Here is a 19,379-nt window from a genome sequence, read left to right as displayed (position 1 = left end):
GAAGGGATTGGAGAGACCTTCATCATACAGATAGGAGCAGCAGAGAGGGCAAGTGTTGTGCCCTGGTTTACACAATAGCAAGTGACAGAGCAACACACCGAAGAGGAACTTGGGGCCTTTGGTCATTTGCCTGATTCAGGCGGAGGGTTGGTTCTGAGATGTCTGTGTTCCAACTACTTGTTCCAAACATGCAGTAAGTTCTTAGCATGTTGAATGTTACCACCGGATCACCTGGTCAACTGTGGAATCCAAGGGCGACTGTGAACCTCCTTAGAATAATTTTATCCCTAAGGTAGGCAGGGTGCAGGGAAGTTTAGAAAATATAGGCTGGGATTTGAAGTCGGAAAAGAATTGGGTTTGAATCCCCGTTTCTCCCTTTTACAGATAAGCAAGCGAGCCTTTTAAAATATAAACCAGGTCACATCCCTTTCCTGCTCAAAATCTCCCGGTGCTTCCGTCCCAAGCACCCCGTGGCTGGCAAGGCTCCACGATCTGGGCCCCCTCAACCTCACAGACCTACCACCCCTCCCTCGATTTTTCCATTCCAGCCACACTAGCCTCTTGCTATTCCTCAATGCACCAACCATGCTTCCACCTTAGGGCCACTGCACACGCGGCTTTCTGGAATGTTCTTCACCCAGAAAGCTTTTTTCACTTCACCCAGGTCTCTTCGCAGATCTTTTTTTCTCAGAGAGGTCTTCCCTCATTGCCCTGGCTACGACAGGAACTTCCATCACTGTCTAGCCCCTTCCCAGCTGTGTCTTTCATGGCTTTAACCACGACCTAATGTGGTGACCACGAGGACGGGCCTCTCAGATCTCATCTGCATAGAGTGGAATTGACCAATGGCCCCAGCTGCTGTTCTTTGACATCCAGCAACTGTTGCCATGGGCTGCTCCCAGCCAATGACTGAGCGTGGCAGGGTTACTGAGGGCTCCTTGACAGCCTTGCCAAGCCTTCCGTAGAACCGCACTGCAGTCAAAAACACTTCCGCTTCCACTTCCCTTCCTTCTTTCCCTCCTTTCCTTTCTTCTTCATTTGGATCAAACATGCCTTGCCATCTGATGGCTCTCTTAGCCTCTCCTAGTTTCTCCCAAGGGTACTTCATCTAATAAATTTATTGTATATTTAATAATTCTGAGAGTCTGCTTCTCAAAGGACCTGAACTAATGCACACCTAATATACTACCTGTGGATTTATCATCTGTGTCCCCATAGAATATGAGCTATGTGGGGGTAGTGACTTGTTTTGTACACTGATGTATCCAAGTCCTATTAGGATACAGTCCTGTTAGGACACAGTAGATGCTCAATAAATCCTTGAATTATTGAATGAAGTCGCTTTAGCTTTCTGGGTGTCCCAGTTTTCCCCATATAAACAACAGTTATGAATGTATGTTTAAAACTGAGAAGCGCTGTCTGCGTTTATCTGCTTGGAGAAGAATAAAGTTTTTCCTTGACTGAATCTGAGGGGAGTTTTCCCCCTTCAGACAGTCCACAGTGGCCAGTTCACCCCAGGGACAATATTCCACACTAAGCTCCCGCCATGCTCCAAGGTCAGCTGGCCACAAATCTATCATCTGCAAATGGAAACCTCAAAGCTGCAATAATGCCTGCTCTGACCCTTTTACGGTTACTTTTTTATAGCTGACAGAGCCCCAGTTTCTTTTATTTTTTGGAGGGTATGCATTTTTTTTTAAAATTACCTTTTATCACCTAGGAAAACAGTACATCATCCTTGTTAAAAATGAAAATATTACAGATAAATCTAAGGTGCCCTTAGATTTCTCCCTGTACAAGTCCTCAATGGCCACCCCTTCCCTCTTAGGTAGCCTCTGCATCTGCACTCACTTCGCCCTTTACTCTTTTGGACCACTCCCGCTGGACTTCCAAGTGCCAGCACCTGCATCTCTTTGCCTGAGAGATTTCTCTGTGGCCACTGGTGCCTGCTCTGCCCATGAGCTTGGCAAATGGAAGTGCTAGAGATATATGATTTCCCCAGGACAGCTCTCAAACAGTGACCGACAGGAGCAGGTGGGTACATGTCTTAGTTCCCTCACCTCTTGAGTGGGTTCATGGCCTCCCAGAGCTCCCAGTGGAACTGAGCTCCAGGTACCCACAGGGTTGAGTGGCTTGTTAACACACCTCCATGGACTGCCTTCTCTTTCCAGTTTCGCATCTCCACTCTCCTACCAGAATTTTCTGAGATCAATTCCCCAAAAAACCAAATAATAAATGCATTTGAAATCTTTTCTAGGATTTGCTTCTGGGGAAACTCCAGCTGAGACATATATACCCTTGAAAAGTATAGAGAGTGTGTGTGTGTGTGTGTGTGTGTGTGTGTGTGTGTTAACATCAAAGGAATTGTCCTGCATGGATTGTGAGGTAGTATCCTTCTATTTTCATTTTTTGGATGAGGAAATTGAGACTCAGAGAGTGAAAGAATTTGCCCAATGCATCACAACTTGTATGGGACAATGCTGGCACTCCAACTCGGGTCTCCTGTGCTCTGTCCACTGTTCTTCGTTTCTCTGGCAGAGATGAGGGAAGGTCTCCTATTCTCTTGGCTGAACCTAAGTCTCCTGGGCCAAAGGATTTCAAGGTGATGATGGGAGCTCGGGTAGGTGTCTTAGGCCAGAATTAGGAATGCAAGCCCCAGTGCAGTGCCATCCAGAGGGTGCAGTGACATGCAGAGGGTGCAGCATGTGTGGCCACAGACACTGGCCAAGAACAAAAGCGCATTTTACATGCAAGCAAGGCTTTCTTCTGCATCATTACCCATGCCTCTGAAAGTACACTAAAACTCCCAGTCCTGGGGCAGAGGAAACTAGAGAAATGGGGCAGCGATCAAAGTGCTGTGGGGGTTTGTTGAGAAACACAGAGGCTAAGAGAGATTGAACTACAAACTAGCTGTGTGACTTTGGTAAAGTTACTTACCCTTTCTGGGCCTGACGTTCCTTTTCTATAAAAAAAAGAGAGGACTTTTAAGATTGGAGGGCAGGCCTTGAAAACTCAAATGACTGGAGGGGCCCACAGGGCCATCCACATGAGGAAAGTGGTCCACCAGACAAGGGTGGTGCTCGCTAGACAGCTTGGGCAGTGTGCAGGGCAGCCCCTGCTTGGCTTCACCAGTGTCGCCATGAGTGAATAGCAGAGGAGCATGGGAGATGGAGGTTCTAGCTCCATGACTGATAACTCTTCCAGATTTTCAAAAGAATACAGAAATCTAGATTTATGTGAGCGTTCTTCTCTTTAAACATTAGCAACCGCTGAAAAAGAATTGCCGTTTGAAGCCAAGTGAAATACATCTGTGTGCTGACATATATCAAGCAAGGGAGGGGAGAAGTTGTTCGACATTCTTACATTCGATATTTTTGAGGTCCTACTAGGTGCCAGATGCCAGGTGTTAGAGATACAGTGGTTCAGGAGACAGACATATCCGTGCCTCTTGGGACTTACTTTCTAAAAGAATTTAAAATCCAAGCCCTGGCTTGTCCTCTGAATGCAGAGGGGTAAGGCCCCCAGACAGCAGCCTGTTGGAGTAAGATTAAGATTTATGCTTTCCATACCTACTAGGATGGCTATACAAATAATAATTTTTAAAAAGGAAAATAGCAAGTGCTGGCGAGGATGTGGAGAAATTGGAACCTTTATACAATGCTGATGGGATTGTAAATTAGTAAAAAACAATGTGGCAATTCTTCAAAAAGTTAAACACGAATTACCATATGACCCAGCAGTTCCAGTCTTTAATATCTACCCAAGTTGCTCAAAACAAATACACGTACATGCATGTTCACAGCAGCACTATTCACAATGGCCAAAAGGTGGAAACAATGCAAATCTCCATCTATGGATGAATTGCTAAACAAATGGTGGTATATACACACAATGAAATATTATTCAGCCATAAAAAAGAATGAAATACTGATACATGCTACAATGTGTATGAACTTTGAACACATTATGTTAAGTGAAATAAGCCAGACACCAAAGGTCACATATTGTGCTATTTGGTTGTTTATATGAAATGATCAAAATAAATTGATCCATAGAGACAAAAAGCAAGTTGGTAGTTGCCAAGGGCTGAGAGAGGAAGGCATTGGGAGTAACTGCTTAATGGGTATGGTGTTTCCTTTTGTGGGGTTGAAATGTCTTAGAACTACATAGAGGTAGTGGATGTGAATGTACTAAATGCTATGTTATTCACTTTTTAATTTTATAATGTTATGTGAATTTCAGCACAAAAGATATTACTACATAAAAGTGCTTTGCTAGGAGGGTTTAACAAACTATGATATATCCAAACAGTGGAATGTTATGTGACCATAAAAAAAAGTCAAGGACATAGAAAAACGCTTACAATGTAATGCTAAGTGAATAAGTGGGATAAAAATTGTATATGCAGCATTTTAACTAATTACACTAAATAAAAAGTGCACAGAAAAGAAGACTATACAAAAAAGTAAACTAAAATGTTTGTGATTCAAAATTTTTAAAAATGCTCCTTGGTTTGAGTATCTACCAAGTGTCAGGTACAGTGAACAAGGTGGATAATCTTTGCCCTCCCGCAGCCGAGATCAGGAGACCTGGGACAGTGGTCCTGGGTCTAGAGAGAGCTAGGAGGTAACAGACCCATATTCTTCTCTCTTCTCTATCCCAGACCCCCTGGGAGACCCTTCCAGGTCTCAGCCCTCTTCTCCCACAAAAAGAGAGGGCCACAAGTGCCCCTTCTGGAGAGCCACCCAAGAAACACCTGCTCATGTGCCCTCGGCCACACATCCAGGATGGTCTCAGCAGTATCGTTTGTTGTAGTGAACACGTGAAACAACCTGAACGTTCATCGACAGGGGAATGAGAAATAAGGTAGGGTGGTCACCTGCGGGGACACTCCACTTAGAAGGAATAAAATAGACCTCTTTTTCTCATCCTGGCTAGACACTGACAACTTAACCATAAGAAGAAGGTAGCGGGGAGAACTGCAGATAGTATTTACATAGATCTTAAAAGACACAGAAAAGGATTCTATGCATTGTTTATGCATCTGTAGATATGTGATAAATTTATAAAGGCACAGGCTGGAAGGACTGTAATTCATGACAGCGGTTGCCTATGAGAAGGGAGAGAAACAACTGAGAGGGACACAATGTGGGGAAGCTTCGATTTCATCTCCTAGTAATTTTATTTTTTAAAAATCTGAAGGAAACATGACAAAACACCATCATTTGATAATTTTAGGTGGTGGATTCCTGGAATATTTAATATATAATTCTCTTCACTTTCTGTATTTTAACCCCTCCTCCCATAAAAGGGTCAGTGAAGAGGAAGCCTTGGGATAAGGGAACTGTTATTTATTGAGGACTTTCTCTGTGCCAGCCACAGGTTACACTAGTGGTTCCCAAAGTGTGGTTCCTGGACCAGTAGCATCAGTTTCGCCTGGGAATGCGAATTCTCTAGGTCCTGCTCCAGACCTACACAATCAGGCACTCTGGTGTCAGGGCCCAAATATCTTAACAAGCCTTCCACGTGGTTCTGATGTACTGCTCAAGTTTGAGAACCACTAGGCTAGACCATAATAGCTATGACTATTGTTAACATGTGTTAAGCATGTATACCTGTCAGGCAGTGCTCTAAGACAGCGGTTCCCAACCTTTTTGTCACCAGGGACCGATGCTCCTGTGAGAATCTAATGCCTGATTATCTGAGATGGAGCTGAGGTGGCAATGCCGGGAGCTGAGGTGGCAATGCCGAGCTCTGAGGAGTGGCTGCAAATACAGATGAAGTATTTTGCTAGCTCACTAGCCTGCTGCTTACCTCCTGTAGTGCAGCGGGTTCCTAACAGGCCAGGGACCAGTACCCCTCCCGTAACCCAGGGATTGGGGACCTCTGCTCTAAGAGCTTTCCTTCAGTAACTCAACCTAAATAACCCTTGAGGGAGCCATTATTATTATTATTATTATTGATTTTTATATCCATTCTGTAATTAGGGAAGCAGAGACACAGAAAGGCCAAACCCTGGCCCAAAGTCCCACAGGCAGATTGCTCCCAGAAGCCACCTTCCTTAACCAGGACGCTCAACTGTCTCTCACATGCAGGCGCTCTAACATACTCTAGCTTACTGCAGTCTTGGAAGAAAGAATTAATAGCCGCATTTGACAGATGAGGAAACTGGAATTCAGAGAGGGAGAGTGACTTCCACAAGGTCTCAGGAGGAGGAAAGTGATGAGGCAGACATCCCGCAGTCTATCCAGGAGGTATTGGGGTTTGACCTAGACCTGCTGGGGATCAGGGCCCAGCGGAGAAAGAAGAAGAGGAGGAGGAAGAGAGTCCTCAGCTGCAGCCCTGCCAGGGTGTGGCTCGCAGGTCACGCCTACGACCAGCTGTCCCCTTCCCCACGGCCGCTGCCAAGTCGCCGTGACCCGTCACCCACCCGCACTGGGGAACCGTAAAGGCCTCATAAAGCCCCATCCCTTCCTTCTCGTTTTTTCTTTTTCAGAAGGGGAACCTGGATGGCTCAGAGAAGTGGCGGTTCCAGCATAAAGTCACTTGGCGGCCTGAGCTTCCCCTTCGCTCCAGCTTTGGTAGGTTGGCAGCTGGGCAGTTTCGCCCCTCATCTGGGCACCCTCCCGCCTCGGTCTGCCCAGTATCCCACGGCCTGTCTGCCGCTCCCCCGACGGTACCTTCCCATTGTACCCCAGCCTGCCTTTCCCACCACTTGGGCTCCCCAGCAGCCGGAGGACCTTCAGATTGAGCTCACTGGAGGGTGACCCTGTCCCCGGTCTGTGGCACTCACCTGGGCGCCCGCTCCTCGTCCCGCGGGCAGCCCGGATCCTCGCAGCTCGAGCGCCCCCCCAGTTCAGCAGTCCCCGGGGTCCCGGGTCGCCCGTGCCCAAGGAAGACGGACTGACTGAAGAAGAGGTTAGGGCCCTCCGAGCGCGGGTCTTTTCGGGCTCCTTTGGCGCCGGACTGCCCGGATCCACCTCCCACTTGCCTCTACGCCTCCGCGGTGAGTTGGTGCTGGAACCGGGGATACAGTGACGCCCACAGGCCATCTGGGAGCCTAAGCCGAGCCCGGAGCGATGCTAACCCCGCCCCAAACCATCCTAACCCCGCCCCCGGAAGATTCTAACCCCACCCCTGGGATTCTAAACTGCGCCTCCACTTCCAGAATTCTAATCCCGCCGCCTAAGGATTTGTTAACACCGCCCATCCGAGGCTTCTAACCCAGCCCCTGATGGATAATAACCCCGCCCCCAATAATTTTAACTTCTCCCCCCAAATCCTGACTCCATCTCTCTCCCCCAAATATGCTAACACCTCTCCTCATGAATTCTAATCCCGCTTCCTAACATATTAACCTTGTCCCCAGAGGTTTTAAACCTCACCCTGGGGTTTTAAAACCGCCTCCCCAAGAACCCCAACAACCTGTCTCCTCCTCCCAAGGTCCTCACTCTGCTCTAAATGATTTTGAATCACATCTGAAGGATCTTTAACTTCGCCCACCGGAGGTTTCTAATCCTACCGCAGAGATTCTAATCTAGTCAATCGAAGGATCCTACACCTCTCTTCAAAGGATTCTATCCTAGCCCTCGAGATTTATAACCCTAACACCCGGGCTTCTAATCCCGCTCCTGGGTGATCCCAGCCTTGTTCCCAAAGGATTTGACTCCATCCCGCCAGATTCTAATCAGGTCCATCCAAAGATTCTAGTCCTGCCCTCCAGGAATCCTATCCCGCTACCCCTATCCCCAATCGAAGGATTCTAACCCTACCCTATGGGCTCTGACTGGGTTCTAATTGCCCCCACCTCCAAACATTCTGATCCGTTTCCCCCACCATTCTAATTCCCTCTTTCTAGTCAGCCCTTCCCCCAAGCCGAGTCCCAAGCCTTCCTGGCAGTTCTGTGGTCCGCGGTTTCCGCTCCACAAGCCTTGTGCTATTCAAACGCCATTCAAGGTTCCTGACCCGCGGGAACCACTCTGGCTCATTCTTGGCCGATTTCCTGTTGGTTCAGAGGACTTCAAACACGGGGGCGGCGGTAAATCCGACCTCCGGGAAGAGAGATGCGGGTTCTGGGGACATGAGAGGGTCATTATCAGCATCAGCTACGTCTTTTTCCATAAGTCTGCCATTGTGATGGCAAAGGACCACAGATAGCTGAAACATTCTCCTGTTAACCAATTCCTCTTCCCGCCGCCACCCTGGCCTCCTCCCTGCCCTTTTTCTTTTTCTTTTTCTTTCTTTTTTTTTTTTTGCTATTAAAGTAATGGTGTAATATAAATCCTTGTACATGTTCCCAAAGCTCCTATCAATTTTATTGTCGAATGCTTTTATAAATAAAACACACCATTATAAATGCTCAGCTTGATGAATTTGGGCAAATGTATACTCCTGTATAACCACCATCCTAATCAAGATATATAACACTTTTATTACTCCAAAAAGTTCCTTTTTACCTTGTTGCAGTCAACTTCTTCCACCCATTGCGTTAGGTAACTGCTGAATGTCTTTTCGTCATTATAGATTAGCTTAGTCTTTTCTAGAATTTACATAAATGCAATCATACAGTATGTTTCTTTTATGTCTGTCTTCTTTTACTGACATTGCTTTTGAGATTTTCCATGTTGTTACACGTTCCAGCATTTTGTTCTTTTTCACTGCTGAGTAGTATTCCACAGTGTAGATGTATCACTATTTGTTTATCCATTTACTTTTTGATGGACATTTGGGTTGTTTTCAGTTTGGGGCTCTATGAATAAAGCTGCTATGAACATTCATGTGCAAGGGTTTGTGTGGACATGTTTCGATTTCTCTTGGGTAAATCTTTAGGACTGGAATTGCTGGATCATATTGTAAGTCTATGTTTAACTTTATAATAAACTACTAAATTGGTTTTTAAAGTGATTAAACCATTTGCATTCCCACCAGCAATGAATGGTTTCTATTTTCCATATCCTTGCCAGTTTGATATTGTCATTGTTTTTAACTAAAAAAATTTTCCCATCTAACTCATATTAGCATCAAAGAACATTTATTACAATTACAAATTTTGTCCTGAAACACTGTCTTACCACTCAGTATTTGGGGTGGTAAACCTTTTGTCCATTCAGTCATTCATCCATTCACTTATTCATCGTCATGGGGAATATAGCTGACCACAAAAAGTGGCACTAAATACTGCATTTTTGGAGTCAGACTAGAGTTCAAACCCTGGCACAACCATTTATCAACTGAGTGATCTTGCATAAATCATGTCACTTCTCTGACCTCAGTTTCCTAATCTGTCAAGTGGGAATAATAATAGTATTTACTTTTGTGAGTCATTGTGAGCATCAGCTAGCATCTTACGTCCAAGGGTGATAAGGATTATAAGAAAAACAAAGCAGGGCAAGGGGAGAGGTAGCAGGGCAAGGGGAGAGGTAGCAGGGGTAGGAGGAGTGATGGTGTGACTTGACACCTGGTCAGGGAAGACTTCTCTGAAGTGGGGGTATGTGAACAGAGACCAACTGAACTGGGAGAGTACATCATGTGATAATCTGGGGGAAGTGTGTTTCAAGCAGGAGGAATAATAATAGCAAAGGTCCTGAGATGCAACCACACTTGGTGTAGTAAGGAATACAAGGAGGCTAGTGTAGTCGAAACAGAGTGGGTGCAGAGGAGAGTGATGGAGATGATGTTGGAGAGGTAGCGGGGCTAGCTTGTGAGGCCGTGAATGTCTTGGTACTGAGAAGATACTTTAATTGACATAAGATGAGAGCCTTTGGAGGTTTTGAGCAGAGTAAGCCAGACTGGCTTGTGTTTTAATGGGATCTCTCTGGCTGCTGGGTAGAGAATGGATTGGAGGGGCAAGGGATAGCAGGAAACCCAGCCTGAGCAAGCTGAGGCAGTCATCCAAGGGCAAGATAATGGTGGCATGGGCTAGGGTGGTGGAAACTGACAATTGTAGGAGCTCAGAGAAAGAAAAATGAAAATGTTTGAGATTTCATGGATATGTAGAAGGAGAGTCATTGCGGCACTGCTTTTACCAGGAAAGGACTGGGAATACCTAAATATCCATCACTTGGGACTGGGAAAATAAATGATAATACAGTAATGGAGTACCAAGCAGTTGTCAAAAAATATAAAGATGTAGTCTACGGCCATGCCACCCTGAACGAGCCTGATCCCGTCTGATCTCGGAAGCTAAGCAGGTTTGGGCCTGGTTAGTACTTGGATGTAGGCGTAAAAAATTTAAAAAAATAAGGGATCGTAAGCTGACGAGGTCAATCAAGGGTTGCCTCGCCAAATAAATAAATAAATAAATAAATAAATAAATAAATAAATAAATAAAAACACTAATTGTATTTCTATACACTAGCGATGAATATTATGAAAATAAAGTTAAGAAAACAATTTCATTTACAATATCACCAAAAAGAATAAAATACTTGGGAATAAATTGAGCAAAAGAAGTGCAAGGTACTCTGAAAACTAAAAAAACATTCTTTAAAGAAATGTAAGAAGACCCAAATAAAGTCATTGCGTGAGATGGGAAAGATAACATGGAAAAGACATCCCTTCATGAATTGGAAGACCTAATATTGACAATACTCCCCAAATTGACATAATCTCTATCAAAACTATGAGTGTCTTTTTTTTAGTAAAAGTAGACAAGCTCATCCTAAAATTCATATGGAAAGGCAAGAAACCCAGAACAGCCAAAACAATCTTGAAAAAGTAAAATACAGTTAAAGGACTAACACTTTCTCATTTAAAAACTTCCTTTAAAACTATAATAATCAAGATAGTGTGGTATTGGCATTAGGATAGATGGAACAGAATTGAGAGTCCAGAAATAAACCCTCACAGTTATGGTCAAGATAAGGGTACCAAGACAATTCAATAGGGGAAAGAATAGTCTTTTCAATAAATTATGCTGGGACAACTGTATATTTCCATGCAAAATAATGAAATAGGACCCCTACCTCACAATACTCACAAAAATTAGCTCAAAATGGATCATAGACCTAAGAGTTAAAACTATAAACTCTTAAAAATAGATCTTAATGATCTTGGTTTAGGCAAAGCCTTCTTAGATGTGACACAAGTGACAAAAGAAAAATGGATAAACTGGACTTCATAAAAACTTAAAACTTGTGCTGTGAATGATACAATCAAGAAAATGAAAAGACAATACACAGAATGAAAGAAAATATTTGCGAATTATAGATCTGATAAAGGACCGGTATCCCGAATATGTAAGTAACACAGCTCAATAATAAAAAGATGACATAATTGAAAAGTGGGCAAAAGATCTGAACAGATATTTCTCCAAAGAAGCTATATAAATAGCTAATAAGCACATGAAAAGATGCTTAATATCATTAGTCATTACAGAGATACAAATAAAAGCCACAATGAGCTACCACCTTACATCCATTAGAATGGCTATAATTTAAAAAAAAGATGGATAATAATGAGTGTTGATGAGAATATGAAGACATTAGTAGCCTCATACACTGCTGATAGGACTGTAAAATGGTGCAGTACCTTTGGAAAACAGTTTGGCAATTCCTCAAAAGGTTAAACATAGGGTTACCACATGACCCAGCAATTCCACTCCTAGGTACATACTCAAGATAACTGAAAATGTGTCTACACAAAAATTTGTATGTGAAATTTTCATAGCACCATTATTCATATTGGCAAAAAGTGAAAGCAACTCCAATGTCCTTCAAAGAATAAATAAAATGTGGTACATATATACAATGGAAAGTTATTTGTCAATTAAGAGGTAGAAAGTACTTATACATGCTACAATATGGATGAACTTCAAAAATATTATGTTTGATGAAAGAAGCCAGTCACAAAAGACCACATATTGTGTGATTCCATTTATATAAAATGTTCATAATAGGCAAGTCTACAGAAATGGAAAGTAGATTAGTGGTTGCCTAGGCCTGGGAGTTGAGGAGAAATAAGAAGTAACTGCTGATGGGTAGGGATTTTGGGGGCGGGGGAGGGTGGGTAATAAAAATGTCCTCAAATTGATTGTGGTAATGGTTGCATAGCTCTGTAACTATACTAGAAATCATTGAATTGTACATTTTAAATGGATGAATGCATGCTATGTGAATTATAATTCAATAAAAATGATGTTAAAAAAGAACGAAGAAACGCCTTACTAATAGAGAACAAGCTGGTAAGGGGTGGGGCAAGGTATACAATAACTTCTATTGTATTTTACCATTTGCATAGAACAGGAGAACAAATGTGTGGGAATTTACGACATGTCTGGGCTGAGTCGAGAAGGGCACACATAAGAAGCTGTCCCAGTAGTTTCTTGCAGGAAAGGGAACTGTGTAGCTGGGTAACAGAGGAGGGAGGGAGACTTTCTGCTTCCAGTGTACCCTCTCCACTCTTGAACTTTGATCCGCTTGGATATATTAACTATTCAAAAATAAAGTCTATTAAAAAAAATCAGAGACTTCATGGACAAGATAGAATTGAGGCTGGGCAGGATTTTTAGAGGATGAAAATAGTCAAGAAAGTTTCCAGTTGTGCACTTGGCAGTGGGTCAGGGGTAGAGGAACGATGGAAGCAAAGGTATTGAGGCTGCACTGACTGCCTCTCGCTAGCTGAGACTTCATTTTCTTGTTTGTAAAGTGGAATGATAAGAGTATCAACCTCACCAGGTCATTGAATTATTGCACAAAAAGCTCTTATTATTGTGCCCTCGCTCACATCACCTCGATTAACCTCTTTGAGATAAGTATGACTATAAATAGATGGCTCAGAGAGGTAAAGACACTTGTCCAAGGTCACATCGCCAGCACGCAGTGGAGCCGGGATTTAAACCTGGGTCTCTGAGTCTCCAGTGTGCCTCCAAAGGCTGTTCTCGTAATGACTACACAAATTCAGTGTTCTCTGGACATTGAGAAGTAGAGAAAATGATGCTGACTAGAGGACATGATGCAGGATTCAGTCCTGGAGGGAGGGCAGGAGCTAGGGGACAACATGAGCTTCACATTACAGTGGATCAGACGCTGGCTCTTTCAAAAATATATTTTCTTATTTCCCGGGGCATTTGCATTTCATATTTCAAATTCTTTAGGACCACTGTTTATTGTTCTATATTCAAAACAGGATGGGGATGGGGAAGAGAGCCACGATCATCATTTCGGGGTTCAAATATTTCCCCTTTTATTTGCAAAGTAGCCAGTGTTTATTTCACAGCTACACCCTCTCAGGCGGGAGGTTACTGCTGCCCTCATTTTCCAAGAGAAGTAGGTGAAAATCTGAAAAGACTAGCCCTTGAAAAAGTCACAGCAGCCCCCGGCAGGTCCTTAAACTTTCTTCTAAAAAGGTTTTCCATCCTCCATCTTTTCTAGCCCCTCCTCCTTGCCTTATTTTTCTCCAGAGAACTTGTCACCTCCAAGCACTATAGTACATATTTATATATTAATCTTTTTATTGTCTCTCTCTTCTACATTTTTGCAAATTCCATGCAGATACTATTCTTATGCCCATTCTACAGATGGAGAAACTAAAGCTTAAGGTTTATTAACAGCCAGTTAATGATAGTGCTGAGAGTCACACCCGTCATTCTTTGATTAATTCTATTAATATTTATTAAGGGTTTACTAAGCACATCTCTGCCAAGGACTGGGTACACACCCATGAAAAATAGACAAGATAGTTGTGGCCTTCAAGCAACATTCAATTCACTTATGGAGACAAAAACTTAAACCAATAACTTAGATACAGAGTGGAAAATGCTATAGTAAAGAGAAAGGCCCATGATATCATAGGACCAAGTAGGAGGAACATTGGTCCAGCCTGGAGTGCATTAGGACTTCTTGAAGTAAGTGATCAGCTGAAGTTTAAAGGATACTAGTAGAAGATTATAGCAAAGGATATTCCAGACAGAATGGACAAAGCTTGAAAATCTTGAGGGAGGAACAGCTAGGCCTGTTAGATGAGCCACAAACCTGTGTTGTTATGCCTGAAGCCCTGGCCATGCACAGAAGGAAGATGAGGCTAGAGACGGCAACAGCAGTTGATAAGGAGCTGGGGCTTTCTCCTGTAGGCGACCAGGGAGATTGCCTTATGGGACAGGTACGGTTCTAAAGGTAGCTGACCTCCTGTTCAGGGGTATGGCGGGTTTAGCCAGGGATGGGGATGCTGAGGGGTGGTAGTGCCCCGTGAAGTTGTTTTTCTGCCCCCAGCTGCAAGGCCACCTCCAGCTGACGGGTCCCCCCAGGGGAGTGAGGAACAGTTCAGTTTCACAATCACCCTCCCCCCTCCTCCCACTGTCCCCGGAGGCCAAGAAAAGAGGAAGCACTTAGAGAACTTCCTCTTGGGTCTGGGTGCACTGAAGCTCAGGCAGGTGGGAGGGTGGGGGGAAGGCAGGGCAGAGTGGGACCTGGCCATCCCTGCATTCCCTGAAGTAAAAAGTCCTGGGCCCCAGTCCTGCCCCCATTCAGTGGTGGCCTTGCTCCTGCCACCACTGAATGGGGGCAAGACCGGGGCCCAGGCCTTTTTACTGAAGGGTGCACTCAAGCCTGGGAACTAGGAGAATGGGTTCACGTCCCAGCAATTTTAACTAACTGTCTGTTCCAGGGCAAGATATTGTCTCTGAGCCTGGCACCTTGAAAGCGCACTCTTACTCAGCAATTTAAAACTGAGGTGATGTGTATGAATTAACATGGAGCGATCCCCAAGATGTTGGTGCATAATAGTTTAGAGGGTACATTCATTTTTTTAAAATAACATAGTTTTGTATTTAGCTATATGTGTATGTAAATGCACAGAGAAAGGTCTGGAAACTACACAGTTGACAATAATAGAGGTTGCCACTGAAGAAGAAAGGAATATTGGGATCAGGAAAAAAGAGATGATAACTTATTCTCTATTTGTTTAAAAAATTTAATCTAGACTATATTTATTTTTATTTGTATAATTAAAATACATACAGCAAAATTGACAGTTTTACAATAAAACCCTCATAATCACTACCTGCATTCTACCATTAACATGTTACTTGTGTTATCCTTCTATCCATTCATCAATTCATCTTTTAAAAATGTATTTCAAAGTAAATGATTTCAGCAGACATATTATTAACTAGAGTTAATGTTTGTTTACAGTATTTTAATGTAAAATTTACATACAAAAAGTGCACAAGACCAAGTAAGTGTTCATTTGCTGAATTTTTACAAATGCATATGCAGCTATGTAATTTCAACCTCATTAAGATACACATTTCTATCACTCCAGAAAGTTCCCTCTTGCCCTACAGTGTATTTTAATTGCCAACATTCTGTGAATCGGCATTCAACGCAGGGCTAGGTAGGTATACGATAAGTGCTCAATAAATGTTTATTGAAGGAATAAATGAGTCTAAGAATAAATGTGTACATGAACTGCTTCCCTGAGGGCAGGGCCATAAGTTTTTGTCTTACATTCCCCACTGAATTGATAGACAATAAATGCTTAATAAAGGTTTATTGATTGTATTAGTTATACATTGCCATGTAACAAATTACCTAAAATTTAGCATCTTAAAACATTATAAAATTATTATCTCACACACTTTCTGTGGGTTGGGAATCTGGGAGCAGCTTAGCTCAGTGGTTCTGGCTAGGGCCTCTCATGAGGCTGCAGTCAAGGTCAGCTTGGTCTGCAGTCATCTGAAGGAGTGGGGCTGGGTGGTCCATTTCCAAGATGATTCACTCATGTGACTGTTGGCAGGAGGCCCCAGCTCCTCACCATGTGAACCTCTCCATATGGCTGCCTGAGTGTGCTCATGACACGGTTGCCCCCAGAGTGAGTGATCCAGAAGAGCAAGGTGAAACGTCAAATGGGTTACACAGGTCACCCCTATTCAAGGTGGGAAAGATCTACACGAGAGCATGAATACCAGGAGGTGAAACTAATTGGGATCTTGGAGAAGGTAGTCATTATGAATATGTATCCAACTTTTCTGAGCACTTACTTTGTGCTGGGTGCTGTGTCGGTCTCCGAGGAGTGTAGGGATGGGTCAGAACCAGCCCCTAACAAGATGTGTGTGTGTGTGTGTGTGTGAGAGAGAGAGAGAGAGAGAGAGGGGGGGGGGGGAGAGGTCAGACAGACATAAAAGCAGAGGTGTTATAGAGTACAATAAACATCATGATAGCGGTTTTTTAAAAATTGCTTTTCTGTAATTTATATTCAGGGCACAACATCATGAAAAGAAAGTTTATTTTCCTCCTTATTATACAACTATATGCTCCTCCAGCTTAGAGGCAACAAGCATCACTTGTTTTGTATATCCTTCCAGAATTATTCCATGCATATACACAAAGTCATTCCCCTCCACCTTTCAAAAGAAAGCACTATGCAAAGTGTATTGTTCTGCACCTTCCCTTTTTTTTCCCTCTTGCTCTATCTTGGAAATAATTTCGTAACAGTACATAGAGAGTAACCTCATTCTTATTTATGGCCACACACTATTCTATTGTCTGCCTGAGCCATGGTTTATTTAACCAGTTCCCTGTCACTGAACATTTTGCTTATTTCTAATCTCTTGTTATTAGAAAGAAAGCCATGATTTTCCTTGCACATCCACTGTTTCCACTTGTGTGAATATAAATGTAGACGTTCCTGGCAGTGGAATTGTTTCATCAAAGGATCTGTGCATTTAAAATATTGGTAGATATTGTTAAATAGGATTTTTATCAACTTACCCTCCCACCCACAATGTATGAACATGCCGGTTTCCTCATACCTACAAACTTTCCAACCTCGCCAGTCTAATAATTGAAAAATGGTTTTTCGATGTAGTATGAATTTGGATTTTTCTTATTACGAGTGAGGCTGAACAATTTCTGATCATGTAGGCCTGACTGGGTGGTTACTGCATCTGGATGCACCAAGTAACATTATTGAATAGTTACATAAACTTAGAATATAAGCTCCATGAGCCCAGGGTTCAAGTGCTAAAAAAAATAGTTGTGGAATAAATGAACGAATGAATGAGTCTAATCGAAGTATGTGAGAGGCTGCTGTTTTCTGAGCGAGGAGAGAGCCCTCTTCCCCTCCCTCCCCTCTGGAGCTGCCCTCTCCTCTTTCTTCTTCTTTCTTCCCCATCTAAGTCAGGTCTTAGCATCTCTCGTTTGGTCTTCGTCCCAGCCCCTTGCCCCATTCCCCAGCACCCAGGCTCTCCTCTGCTCTCCAGTTAAGCCTCCTCTCCAAGTAGCTATATTTACTTCTGGAAAATGCAAGCCCATGGGGTCACTCTCCATTGCCTATTCTTCCTAGCCTGCCTTTCCTTAAAAGGCCTTCTCCATCTGCCCACTCCTCTGGTTTCTCCTCTGATTTGCACACCCCTCCCCCACCTTGGCCCTCACCTCACACACCCAATGGTCCTTCAGCAATAATAAGGGTCACATTTATTGAACGCTTATATATATACTTTTGCATGGATTATCTTGTTTAAGCCTCACGATAATCTATGAGATCTCTGAGGGTGATGCTATTATTATCCACATTTTATAAATGAGAAAACCAAGATCCAGAGACATTTAGGGGTTTACCCAAGATTGCTCAACTAGCAGATGTCAGAGTTGGTATTCAAAACTCACTCAGTCTGACCCTGAGCCTCTAACCACACTGCACTGGTGCAAATGGCCACCAGTCTTAGAGTATGTGAAGTTCCTTCGAGCTCCCTGGAGTTTGCACCTGTCGGCCCCTCCTGGAGGGCTCTCTCTTGTCTTGTCTACCTGCCAAAAATCTTGCTTGGCCTTCAAACTCTTGCTCATAAGTCACCTCCTCTGCAAAGCCTTTTCCATCTTCCCCAGAAAGAGCTGTTTCTCACTGATTTTACAACTGAGAACCTTCTGCTGTGATTATTTGGGGACCTGCCTTCCCCATCAGGCCAGGAGCCCCCAGTGGGCAGGGACTGTTTTATATTTTCCTCTAGTGTCTAACAGAGTGTCTGGCGTAATATTTTCCTCTAGTGTCTAATTGGTGCTCTCTAAATGCTTGGTGACTGAATGACAGTGGCCCCAGGACTCCTCCCCAACACACAGTTGTGAAAGGACTGTTAGGAGTCTCCAGTTGGAAGCTGGGAGGGAGTAGGAGGTTGCCGTGTCTCCAAATGAGAGGGGCATAGTGTAAGGCGTTGGGGGGACTAGAGACAATTTCATTAATTTCACCACTTGTCAATGGGGTAGGACTGTTCCCACGGGATCTAGCTGGTAGGGAAGTTACATCCTTACCCCAACCCCCAGAAGCTTTTGGGAATCAGCTGTCCCACCCATAGGGGGTTTCCCTCTTTTTCAGTGCCAAGATAGGAAGGTAGGGACTCTAGATGAAACAGGAGGAAGTGTGGACGGAGTTCTCATGCTCAGAGTCTGGGTTGCCCCAGCCAGGGCCTTTGGACCTCAGTAACTAGGGGTTACATGGCTTTGGTAACAGGGTAGTTCCGGGGTAGGTGGGGACTTCCTTGGGGTGTGAGGGAAATTGCTCCATTGCTAGAGCTGTAGGGTAATAACTGCCTCTCAGCAGCCCTGTCACTGTGCCCAAGCTAGGATTGTGGGCAGTTTCTGAGTTTGATCTTGCAAAGCCCTCAGGCCTTTAAGAGGAACCTCTAGCTCTTTGGCCCCGCCCCTAGCCAACTGACTCCTCCCTCTTACTGCTGCCTCGCTGGGGAATTTACTGGGGCTCCCTGTAGCCTCAGGTCCAAATGCCTCAGCCTGCAATCGCTACATCCATCCTAAAACTGGCAGACAGAAAAGCAGAGCAGTTAGAAGCTTGGGCTCTGGGGTTAGCCAGGTAGGGGTCCAAATCTCAGCTCACTGTGTGAGCTTGGGGCATTCACTTCACTCCTTGAGCTCCAGTTCCCTCATCCATAAAACGAGAATAAATAGACTTGAAAATACCAAAATTAAGAATTTGTTGAAAAGAAAAAAATTGTTCCAAAGAAAGCACCCAAGACCAGTGATTCTCAAAATGTGGTCCCTGGACCATCACTATCACCTGAATGCTTGTTAGAAATGCAAATACTTGTTAGAAATGCTCTATTGAGCCAGAACCTTGGGGTGGGGTTCAGCAATCTTTGTTTTTAGCAAGACTTCTAGGAGATTCTGATGCATGCTAAAGTTTGAGGACATTTCCATAGATAAACTTAACAGGTGGCCAACGTATTGGGAGAAGATATCTGAAACATCAACAGCTAACAAGGGATTAATAGCTAAAATTTATATGCTACTCCTGCAAATCAACAAGAAAAAGGAACCCCAATAGATGACGGACAAAAGATCTGAATAGGCAATTCATGGAAAGGGAAGCCCAATACCTGACAAGTATGGGAGGAGATTCTGAATCTCAGCATTAACAGAGAAATGCAAGTTAAAACA

General features: G+C 43.7%; 1 protein-coding gene across 1 annotated transcript in view; it reads right to left on the bottom strand.

The window, feature by feature from the left end:
• Positions 1-8,722, bottom strand: part of HCK (HCK proto-oncogene, Src family tyrosine kinase) — a 36,975-nt gene extending 28,253 nt beyond the window's left edge. Inside the window, exon 1 of the mRNA XM_011380150.2 lies at positions 6,794-8,722. The gene's annotated coding sequence lies outside the window, so the exon portion shown is untranslated. The remainder of the gene's footprint in view (positions 1-6,793) is intronic.
• Between the last annotated feature and the right edge of the window lie 10,657 nt (positions 8,723-19,379).

Source organism: Pteropus vampyrus, unplaced genomic scaffold (assembly GCF_000151845.1).
Source record: "Pteropus vampyrus isolate Shadow unplaced genomic scaffold, Pvam_2.0 Scaffold388, whole genome shotgun sequence".
Classification (NCBI taxonomy): Eukaryota; Metazoa; Chordata; class Mammalia; order Chiroptera; family Pteropodidae; genus Pteropus; species Pteropus vampyrus.
This window is presented reverse-complemented; position numbering and strand designations above follow the sequence as displayed.